The following is an 11,878-nucleotide window of genomic DNA, read 5'->3' on the forward strand; positions in this document are numbered from 1 at the left end:
GGCTCATGGTGAGACCTGCGCGCGTGGGCCGCTGTCCGCCGGGTGCTACAGGCCGAGCGCCGGAGCCGAGGCACGAGGTCGGCGGGGCGCGGGGCTCGGGCTCCGGGAGGCAGCGGATCGCGCACGCCCCCCTTGCCGCCGCCGGCTCCTCCGCAGCGGCCACTTTGGGCAGTTTCCTCTATGCAAATAGAGCCTGCCAGAAAAGGAGCGGGGACCCACCCAGGGGAGGAGCGGCGCGGCCAGCCCCGGGGAGGGGCGGGGGCCAGCACACTGCGGGTTCCCTGGACGCGGGCCCGGCCACCCCGCACCGCTCGCACTCGGCCCTCCGCCCCGCCCGCCCCCTCGGGGGCGCCTCGGAGGCTCCCCGGCCCGCGTCCCTCTGCGACTACGCAAGTCCCGACGCGCGCCCATGCACCCGGCGCGCCTTCCGCAGCCCCCCAGAGGCCGGAGCGCCGTTCGTGCCCAGGGAGCATTCCCCTAAATTTGTTAATTGACCTTTCTGACACTTTCAAATCAAAGTTCAAAACTTGGAGCGTCGTGCAAAAGTTAGTGGGTCGGTCCTACATGGTGGCTGAGCGCCACTTGGTGGCCAAAAGCGACCTCTGCGCTTTTGCATGTAGAGACTGTAGAGATGGAACCAGAGATGCCTTTCAGAGCTGGGGGCAGTGGCACGCCTGTACTGCTTGCACTCCAGATGCTGAGGTCAGTCTGGGTTGGAGTGTGAGACCCTGAAAAAAAAGAAAGGAAGAGGGAGAGGGAGAGATGGAGAGAGGGAGAGATGGAGAGCAGCCGAGAGAGAAATGGAGACTGAAAGGAAGAGGAAAGGTGGGGGGCGGAAGCAAAAGAGATACCTCTTACAATCTTCTCTCATCGTCTCCCCATTTCTTACGTGTCAGACCTGGTCACTGGACACAGAAGATAAGGCTTTGTTCCTAACTGGAGGGAGCTATCGGCTGAGGAAACAGACTGAAACAAATGGGATAAGAGCTCCAAATGTTGTGGAACTTGATGCCTTAAGTGCAATACAAAAACAGCTTGTCCAACAACAGTTATTTGGTATGCACCATAGCTGATCTAAACTATAACCAGGCCACAATCTCACCGGGACTTCAGGCAGAGCACTCTGGGCTATACCATCTGGATCCAAAGAGGATAAAGCTCATTGCAGTTTCCACTTGCGGCTTTGGTTCTATCAGGAACGTTTATCTCCTAAATCTCATCAAACAACAAACCATGGGCTTTGAGCTAATTTGGATGAAGGCCTGCTGTACCTATTTTCCAGCACTCTCTGAGTATCCTGTGATTGCCTAATTCTGTGGCTAGATTATTCTTTAAGCCCTTGGAGGACCCCAGCTAACATTCCTCCCTACGCCCTTAATTCAGAGAGGAAGGTACCCTGCCCCTGAGACCCCCTGAATTAAAGCAGAAGGTGGCACCTCACTCCAGAAACTTGGCAGCTGTGGTCTCAGGCACACTGGCGCAGTGATTATAGTCAGCCCTGTGCTTGTTAAGCAAACCTGACAGCCCTGAGAAGAGGCCAACACATTACAGGTTAGTGCTCATTCTTACTAAAAACACACTAAAATCTTCATTACCCGCTAGTGTTAATGGTAATATGTACAGTTCTCAGTTCCAGAAGCTTCTGTGTATTGCAGCTTATTGCTCCCTTGAACTTTTATCTTTCTCTGCTACCTCACTATCTGGACTAGCCTCCTCTCAAACCTGTGAATAGCAAGCGTCTTACCCTTGAAGTCAAGATATGGACTTCCTGTCCACAGAGCCTCCCCAGCTCCAGGGCTAGCTAGAACAACCCAGACTGCCCCAATCTAAGGTGCTCCCATCCTCAGTCCCTTCAGAAGATCATTCTGAGTATGGACTGGTTCTCTTTGGTTACCTTTTAACTATATCCCTTTGTTTCCCTCACCACTGTGTTCTCACAGAACACTATCTGGTGCATAGTTGGTGCTCAATAAACATCTGGTTAAGTGAATTCAAATGAATAATATGTTTACTGTCTGCAATCCATTTGAAAAGGTAAGAAAGAACACACTCATGTTGGTTTGGGTTCTGGAAGGAAAAGGCGGCACCCTCAGAAAGGGTGATTGTAGACAGCTTGACTAGAGAGGGGCTTTGCAAAGTGGGGTGAAGGGAAGCAGTGGGGTGCTGAGCAAAGTCTCAGGCTCTTCACAGTGAGGAACCATTTCATCCCAGGCTGAGCCCTGAGTGGGGAAGAAGCTGGGCAGCCTGTGAAAGCCTGGAGCTAGGTGAGGTCTGCTCAGTGGAGGTGTGAGCTTTGGCTGAGGACAGGCTTCTGCAAGACCATGGTTTGGGAGAGAGGGAGCTGGAGAAGGAATGTTCTAGTGCTTGCTGGATTCTCCACTGGCCAAACCTACAGGATCCCAGTTAATGCACTGCAATGGGCAGAGTAGACTGTGGCGAGCAGATGGGGGACATTCGTACCCCACTTGTCATGTGTTCAGTGGAATGGCTGCTGCCTCTGATGCCAGCCTGTCAGCAATACACTTTAACCCCTGGCATGGTATTCCTCAGAGATCAAGTAGCCACGTGGATTGCTCTAGACTCTGTGTAGAACGAGTCAGAGGTTTGTCCCTCACAGGGGTAGCTGTTCCAGGAATAGGCTTCCTGTCCACAGTCTTACCAGCTCCACTCTACTGACAGAACACCAACCCACAGATATCAATCCCATATGGCACATCAGAGAGGAATCCACTTAATAGCCAAGGAGGTGTGGTGAGCCCATGACCATGAATTCACTGGCAGTTACTGCAGTGGCAAGTGGCCGAAAGTAGCCAGCTTTGGAATCCTGCAACCATCTTTGAAAGAATGGGTGCAGAGGCGATTTTCCCGTAAGGTGCAGTACCCTTTGGGGATGTGATACATACGTGAACTCAAGATACTTTGCCACGATGCTGTGCTCCTGAGAATATGCAAGTCCAGGAGCCTAGGGGGGAGAACAAGAGCGGCCCCACTAGCCATTGCTCCCGACCCACTGGGGGACCTGGTGGTATTTGCTGTCCTGACTCTGGGCTATACATGCCAAGGAGCAAGGAACACATGAAGTCCGGGCTCTGGCTGCCTCAACTCTGAATTTTGTACAAGGTTGAAGTCAAGGAGGTGCTGTTTGGGCAGCAGGGAGGGCTGTGTTTCCACACTGGGGGCAGGAATGACATACCCTCTGTTGCATAGCAACTGGAATGAAATGTGCAGTACCCTTCGCCTGATGACTGACGAGGGCTCAGACCCTTTGGGATACCAGGGGCATTAGAAAACATTTTACAAATGGGATTTTCATACAGGGGTTATTTGGGTCCGATGGGGTTGGTAGCATTGCCAAAGGCCCTAAGTAACATTGGTAACAAAATGGTTCACACATGCTCAATATGCTGTCGAGGAAGAAGGAGTATGGCCATCCACTTTATAAGTATTTCCAGCCATCCCCCCAAAAGTTCAAATTAAGCGCTAAGGTTTTAAGAGGCAACACTTCAGTTCCCTGGGGGGGGGGGTTACCTAGGAAAAATCAACAGGTTTTCCCTGAGTGACTCTTTTGTGGGTCACTCCAGTACAACTGAAGCAGGCTGCTGACCCTTCAGACCCTCCGTTTTCAGTTTTTAAAACACAGGAACTAACAGGGACCAACCAGATTTACTTTGTTCGAAACTATTAAAGGGGACAAACTACATTAAATGGCAGCTCTCAAGACCCTGGACATCAGGCAGCAGGAAGGACAGTGATCCATGAAGATGGAAATAAGGGGACTCCAAGCACTGTGCTCCTCTTCTGGAGGGTTCTCAGGCCACACTGCAAGGAGCAGGGCTCAGGTGGTGGCTGGCCAGTCTTAAGGGACCTAGCCTACAGCTAGGAGTTGCTAGGGAGAGACTGGAGGCAGAGAGCTACCTGAGAACTGGAGATCTGCCGGGGTCCTCAGAGGGGAAATAGTCCAGGAAAGAACTACCCAAAAGGATGACTGGATTCTAAGTGCAAACAAACCCCACAGCAGAGGGTTCTTCCTGCCACCAGTATGGAAAACCCGACAGGTCAGAGACACTGGGTACTTGGTCCTACTAAAGAGTTTAAAACCCAAACCTGAAGATCAAACTGATTCAAGTGCCATATCCCTAAGCAGCCGAAGCATACAGGAATACAAACCTCCAACCTGACAAGGTGCAACAAAGGAGAATGGCCAGGAACGCACGGCAGTGGGAAAATGTGACCCTGAGAAAAAGCAGGCAAAGCCAACCTCGAATCAACAGGGAGAGCCATGGCCTAAGGCACTGAAGTCCGAACTGGGCTCCTTATGTTCAAGGAGCTAAAGAAAAGGAAGGTAAGAAAGATACTTTTTTTTTAAAGTTTATCCAGATCTTTTATTGATCCCTATATACTTTTCTGGTGTCTTTTCATAACTTTGAGCAGTTTCTGCAAAGGCAGGAGGCAGTAAGTTTTCACAGAAGTTACAGGTACAAGGGAGTTAGATGTGAACCCGCTATCTGCTGGGTACTTTATTATTGTATCATTTTTTAAAAGACCTGAAACAAAACTCTAAAAGTTAAAAATGGCGATGTTTAAGATAAAAATGTACTGGACAGGGCTGGAGAGATGGCTCGGTAAGAAAAGCTTGCTGTCCAAGTATGGGGGCCTGAGCTTCAATCCTCAGCATCCACATAAAAGGTCAGATGTGGCCTCATGAGTACCTAAAACCCGCACTGTGGGGGTCAGGCAGAGGTGAGAGCATTGGGGCCTACTGGCTGTTAGTCTACCTCTGGATTCAAGGGAGAGATGCCATCTCAAGGGATAACTGAGTTCCTACATGGAGCTGGCAGAAAAAAAGTAAATGAGTAAATAATGGCCGAAATATTGTTCTAAATTTGATTTTCAAAAATTATGGCAGGGCATGGTGGCGCACACCTTTAATCTGAGCTCTCTGGAGGGAGAGGCAGGCAGTTCTGTGAGTTTGAGGCCAGCTGGTCTACAGTGAATTCCAGGCCAGCTGGGGCTACAGGGAGACCCTGTCTATATGGGGGGGGGGGCTGAAAAGATGCCTCCCCATATAGTGGTTAAGAGCACTGGCTGTTCTTGGAGAGGATCCAAGTTCTGTCTCAGCATCCACACAGTGGCTAACAACTGTAACTCCAGTTACTAAGGATCTGATGCCCTCTTCTGGCCTCTGCAGGCACTGCATGACACAGGTGCTCTTAAATACATGTAGACATAACACTCATACACATAAAATTATAATAAAATATTTTTTGAATCTGTATGAATTCAAAGAACTCATAAGAAGCACCAAGACGGACAGACAAGGCACATCAAGAGTTGCGTGAAATGAAGGAAAAACAACTTGAAAGGAATTAAAGAACAAACAAAGAACAAAAATAATAGGCTTCTTGGAAGCAATGCAGCACACAAGGTAAAGAGACTCCCATTTTTCATCAACCTAGACTAACTCTAGGCCAAAATATATGCTGGGGGGGTGGGCAGGTGTGGTGGCGTGGACCTGGACCCTTGTACTCAGAAGACTGAGGTAAGAGGATCTGGACTACAAGGCTTCAAGGCCAGTCTGGGTTACATAGTAAACCCTGTTTCAAAGTGGAGGAAGGAGGGACAGAAAGAGAGAGAGAGAGAGAGAGAGAGAGAGAGAGAGAGAGAGAAATAAAGTGAAAACTCTCTGAAACACAGAAGGTGAAAAGAACTCATTGGCACCAGAGTCACAATATAAAAAAAAGTTAATGCAGCAATTCAGGGCAAGAGGAAAACCACACTAGTGAGAAATATGGATTTATACAAAGGAAATCCTAACTGTAAACATAAGACTTCTTGTTGGCTGTGGTGATGCTCTCCTGTGATCCTAGCACTTGAGAATCAGGAGTTCAAGGGTAGCCTTGTCTACATAGCAAGTTTGAGGCCAGCCTGGACTACATGAGAGCCTGTCTCAAGTAAAACACAACAAAACTAAACTTATTATTTAAATCTCAGTAAAAGCTTGACATAGTGGCTCAGGCCTCTAATCTCAGGACTCAGTGATTGAGGCAGGAGTCCAGTCTGGGCTACGGAGTAAAACCTTGTCTCAAAGCAATCTATCTCACTAAAGCCCAATGGTTTAAAACACAAATAGTAACGTCTTATAAGACTTTACTGTATGGCTGAAGAGAATGTATACAAACCACAGCCCAGGAGAGAAGGCGGCTTACTGTGTGTCATTCTGGTGATGTGGCTGAATGCCCATGAAGGTCTGCTGCTAAGGATGCACACAATGAACAGTGGAGCAAATGCTAAACATACTCAACTCTAACAGCTAATACATGGCCTGGTAAAACGGAGTCATGAAAAGAACAGCCTGGGGGGCTGGAGAGATGGCTCAGCGGTTAAGAACACTGGTTGTTTTTGCAGAAGACCTGGGTTCGAATCCCAGCATCCACATGGCAGATAACAGCTGTCCGTAACTCCAATTCCAGGATCGGACAGCCTCTTCTGACCTCCATGGGCATTGCACGACACAGGTGTACTTACCTACCTGCAGGCAATACATGCATATACATAAAATAAAAATAGATTTTTTTTAAAAAAAGAACCTGAAAACAAGCTGGGGGGGGGCAGAGAAAAGATGATACAAATAGAACATAAATTGGTAAATCCAGACCCAACCACATCAGTAATCACATTATAGTCTTAGCACAGGAGATGGGAAAAGATACACCATGCTAACATAAGAATGGAGACGTCTGCACTAGAAATTGTTCCAGTAGGGTTATAAGCCAAATGGCAGGAAAAGCATTTGTAGACTACAGAATCTTAAGAATAGCAGGGACATGCCGTGCATGGTGGTACGCCTTTAATCCCAGTCTTTGGGAGGCAGAGGCAGGTGGATCTCTGTGAGATCAAGGCTACCCTGGTTCACATTGTGACTTCCAGGTGGGCTGTGACTAGGGAGACCCTGTTAAAAAACAAAAGACTCCTCCCCGAAAAAGTAGACAAATCAAGAAATGGATGAAGTAATTCGCTAGCCCTCTGTGCAAATGATCTCACTAAACCCTCAGGAGTCCCCTCAGGAAGGTGAGGAACATCAATTCAGTTCACAGAGGCCACAGAGAACATAGAACTTACCAGCAATACTCAGTGTTACACAGCAAATCCATCCAGTTCCACAGGCAGGCACACAGTTCACATGCTTGTGGTTATGAGAACACACAAAACACAAAGTGCTTCCAAAGCACTTTGAAAAGTTACAGTAAAGAAGAATCATTAAACTTTCAAAATTCAACTTGCCAGTCAATGAGATACACAAAATCAATGTTCCTTTCATTCATCCTCCAAATTCTACCTGCTCATGTTACATAAGGAGTAAACCATGCAGCTTTTAAAAGCATCATACATTTCAAACTTCAGAAATTGTATTTGTAATAGGAAAATAAATTAAGTCACCTGCATTGGGGGAAAGTAGGTACCCTCCCCTGCTAATCTATAACCACCATTTACAGTATCTAAAAGGAGTCAGCCCAAAAGCTATACAGGGAGCTCAATCTTCATAAACAGATGGGTTAAAACAGATGGTTGACTGCATCTCATTGGAAAGTTAACATTTAAAACAACTAAAACCAGGAATTGGTGTAAGAATGCATCTGAATCACAAACATTGCCTTTAAAAGCAAGTTTCTTGAGGTGGGGAGAGAGCTTGTCTGGTCTGCAGGAAGCCCTGATTTTGATCCCCAGCACCATGTAAACTAAATGTGGTGGCACCATGTTTGTAATCCCAGAGCGGGAGGTAGAGGCAGGAAGACCAGAAATTCAAGATCATCTTCAGCTAGTGAGTCCAAGGCCCTCCTGGGTGAGGAGAAACCCTATCTCAAAACAAAACTCAACACACACACAAATTTTTTTTTTTGAAAAATTCTATTCCCTTACCAGTTTCAGGAAAATATTACACTAAAACCAAAAAATGTTAGTGGCTCAAAAATGGAATTCCTGCTGCCATAAAGAATGGATAGGAAAATAAAAATATGTCACCAGTTATTTATAGAAAGCCAAGTAACTGCTGTTTATTAGTGGGACTACCAAACACCTAGTAACCTTCTGACTGCTTCCAATCACCAGCACCTCCAGGTCATCTCACAGAGGAAGGTGAAGCTATGCACTGGGTTGACACCAAGCACTCATTCTCCCAAGCACAGAAATGCCTGGGGCCAGTCAGCCATGGTAGTGCCATCTGCTCTCAGGGCACTGAACTGCTCCCCAAGGACTGAGGGAAAACAAAAGTACAGCACTCATGCTGACTCCATGTTCCCATGACAGACTCATTCATGCACTTCTTGCTCAATAGTTCAACATCCCCTTGTGATTAGTCTACACGATAATTGTGTACTAGAAAAACGAAGACTAGGGTAAACACTGAACAAGGGAATTCCCTAAGACAAATGACCACTAGTCAAAAAAATACAATGTAGAGGTAAAGGCCAGTGAGGTGTATTCAATATATAATCCTGCTGGGTCCTGATTCAAAGAACCAATTCAAATGACATTTTCTGGTTGGTTTGTTTGCTGGCTTTTTGGAGACAGGGTCTCCCTGTAGCCCCAGCTGGCCTGGAACTTACTATGTAGACCAGATTGGCCTTGATCTCACAGAGATCCACCAGTCTCTGCCTCCTACGTGCTGGGATTAAAGGCATCCGACACCATGGCTGGCATTTCTATTTAAATACAACAGGAAAATGTTAGGAAACAGATTTTTTAAATTTGCAAAATGTTTTAAAAATTTTTTTTTGGTCTTTTCAAGACAGGGTCTCCTTGGAGCCCCAGCTGACCTGGAACTCACTATGTAGAACAGGCTGGCCTTGAACTCACAGAGATCCACCTGCCTCTGCCTCCCAAGTGCTGGGATTAAAAGCGTGCACCACCACGCCAGGCTGTTTTAAATTTTAAGCTGGACTATGTTTATAGAGGCGTACTACTGTACTCTAGCATAATTTTTAAAAATGTACTATTTTATGTTTTGCCTCATGTAAATGTCCATGGAGGCCAGCAGAGGGTATTGGATCCCCTGGAACTGGAGTTAGCTGCCATGTATGCTGGGAACTGAACCCAGGTCCTCAGCAAGAGCAGCCAGTACTATTAACCACTGAGCAATCCTCTCTAGTTCCCTTTGCATATTTTTAAAAATCATTGAAAATGCAGCTTATTAACCAAGTACTGGGTTTTTAACTGTGAAAATATTCTACTTAAAACCAAATGTTGGAATTGCAAGATCTCAGGCAAAATCCCAGGCTACCTTTTTGTCTTTGTTTTTTCTTTGAGGCAGGGTCTCACTATGTTCCTGGCTGTCCTGGAACTGGATATGTAGACCTGGCTGGCCTCGAATTCAGATCCACCTGCTTCTGGGAATGTTTGGATTAAAGTTGTGCACCACCACCCCTGGCCCATAACCACCCTTTTCAATCCAAAGACAGGTGTGGTGACTATTGCTAGTAAATTCCACTACTTGGTGCATGAGACAGGAGGATCACCTCATGTTTGAGGCCAGCTTGAACTGCAGTGAGACCCTGTCTGAAGACAAAACAAAATGTCAACATAGGTTTTAAGAATCACTCTCTGCCTAGTTTAGAAAACAAGTTTTGAAAACAGCCACACTATCTGAACCATTTTGATGGTTCAGCTAATTTCCAAGAATAAATATTATCCAAGTAACAAAACTTTCTATGAACCAGTATTATTTCAAGTCATTCCAGAATTTTAAGATTCAAGCTGATCAAGTTCTGATTCCTTAATGTGGTATTCTCTAGTACAATGCTAGACTCTATAGTACCCAAGTTTGTTACAGCTCAAGAGTAATCACGGAGTTGGCCAAGTCACTCTGCAGTCTGTCTGGTATCTAGCTCTTGAGATTATCCAGAAGTGTTCAGTTCTGAACTACTGAACGTCTCAGGGTAGCTTGCCCCCTGCTGTACTAACGTTAGTGTACTGAATGCAAGAATCAACTCCAGTCATCTGTCCTGAAAATTCCAATGTTATAGATGAAAAATCTCAAGCAGCAACAACAGAAAACCAGAAATCACTTATTCAGCAGTAGTTAAAATAATCTCTTACATAAGAAAACCAAGTTTGACTTCCATGTACTTTCTAGAAAGCGTTTTTTAAAAAATATTTTATTAGTTTTATGTGTATGGGTGTTGCCTGCATGTAGGTAAGTGTACCCATGGCATGCAATGCCCATGGAGGACAGAAGAGGCTGTAGGATCCCCTGGAACTGGAGTTACAGTTGTTGGCTGCCATATGGGTGCTGGAATTCAATCCCTGGTCTTCTGCAAGAACCACCAGTGTTCTTAACCCCTGAGCCATCCATCTCTCCAGCCCCAACGTCTACTATTTCCATCAAATTAAACTAACAATGTATCAAATTAACAACAACAAAAAAAAAATTAGGAAGTTAGAAAGACCCTGCCTTAATGCAGGGAGAGGATAGAACATATGACATGCAAGTAGAAAAAGGAATGAATACTGGAATGGTCTAAGTGAGGAGGGATAGGGGATGTGGGAGGACTGAGTGGAGAGTCCACCAAAACTAAGGATATGTGAAAAAGCCTTATGAAAACCAACTACTCTATTAAAACAAACAAACAAAAAAACCCCACCCTTATGGGTGGATAATGCTGCTCCCAGAAGCCCTGAGTTATTAAACACAATTCCCAGCACCAGGTGTGGAACAGCTCTCGAGTTGTTAATCAGGGAAACCCCAGAGGCCCCCCAAAATACAGGCTATTGCCAGTGCTTTTGGTTGCCCACTAGACAGTAAGAACCTGTTGAAGATGCCACTCTGGTTGTAGGACAGAGAAATCATGCTGGAACTGACCTGGAAACTTCCTCCCTGCAGGCTAGAATTCTAGTGCCAGAAAATGCTATGCAGGCTGCGGGGGGGAGAAACATCAATGGTTTTACCCGGTGGTTGGTCCTGAATGCTGATACTGACCTGCCATGCAAAATGTGCCTACAGGTGCAATAGTGGCATGACTTTTATGGGGGCAACCAACTGCTGATCCTTGAGGCCCACTCATCAGGGGGGTTTTGTTTTGTTTTTTTGGTCTTTTTGAGACAGGGTCTCCCTATAGTCCCAACTGGCTTGGAACTATTTAGACTAGGCTGACCTTGAACTCAGAGAGATCCACCTGCCTCTGCCTCCCAAGTCCTGGGACTAAAGGCGTGCGCCACCATACCTGGATCAGGGAATTCATTCCTGGTACCTTGAACCTGGTGAAAAGCCCATGGCTAGGGAGGTCATAGGTCCCAAGAAAAACCTACTATTACTATTTTGCTGAATGTTCTACAAAATAGTTAAATTGCTTTTTAAATATTTGTTTACTCCCCATGCCCTGCCCCACCCCACAAGCTCAGGAACATCATGGAGGCAGAAGGCATGTCAGAGCCAGATGGAGAGGAGTGCTATGAAAAGCTGATTTCTGGACAGCAGCTGTGGCTACCTGCACAGATTAAGTTTCTGGCCTTCTAGCATGGATCTATTAGCAGCTAATGGCTGGTGGGGGTGGGGCATTTTTCTTAGGGGTGTAGCCCATAATCCAGTAAATAACCCCACATCCACTCAAGCAACCCTAATTAAGTGGGCTATTTAAAAGGATACAAGGTGGGCATTTTGAGGAGTGGGAGGGGAGGGAAATAGGGGGATTATGACCAAAATACATTATACAAATGTATGAAATTTTCCAAGAATTTAAAATTTTTAAAATTACCTACATTATAAACGATCCATATTCATGACTTGGCCACTCTGAGCCTTTGCCCTTTTAGTGTTGAAGCTGCAAACACTGAGAAACCAAAGCACTGGACCTTCCAGAAAATGAATGAAGTACAGGAAGAGAGG

The sequence above is a fragment of the Nannospalax galili genome, unplaced genomic scaffold (assembly GCF_000622305.1).
Source record: "Nannospalax galili isolate Female #2095 unplaced genomic scaffold, S.galili_v1.0 scaffold1877, whole genome shotgun sequence".
NCBI lineage: Eukaryota > Metazoa > Chordata > Mammalia > Rodentia > Spalacidae > Nannospalax > Nannospalax galili.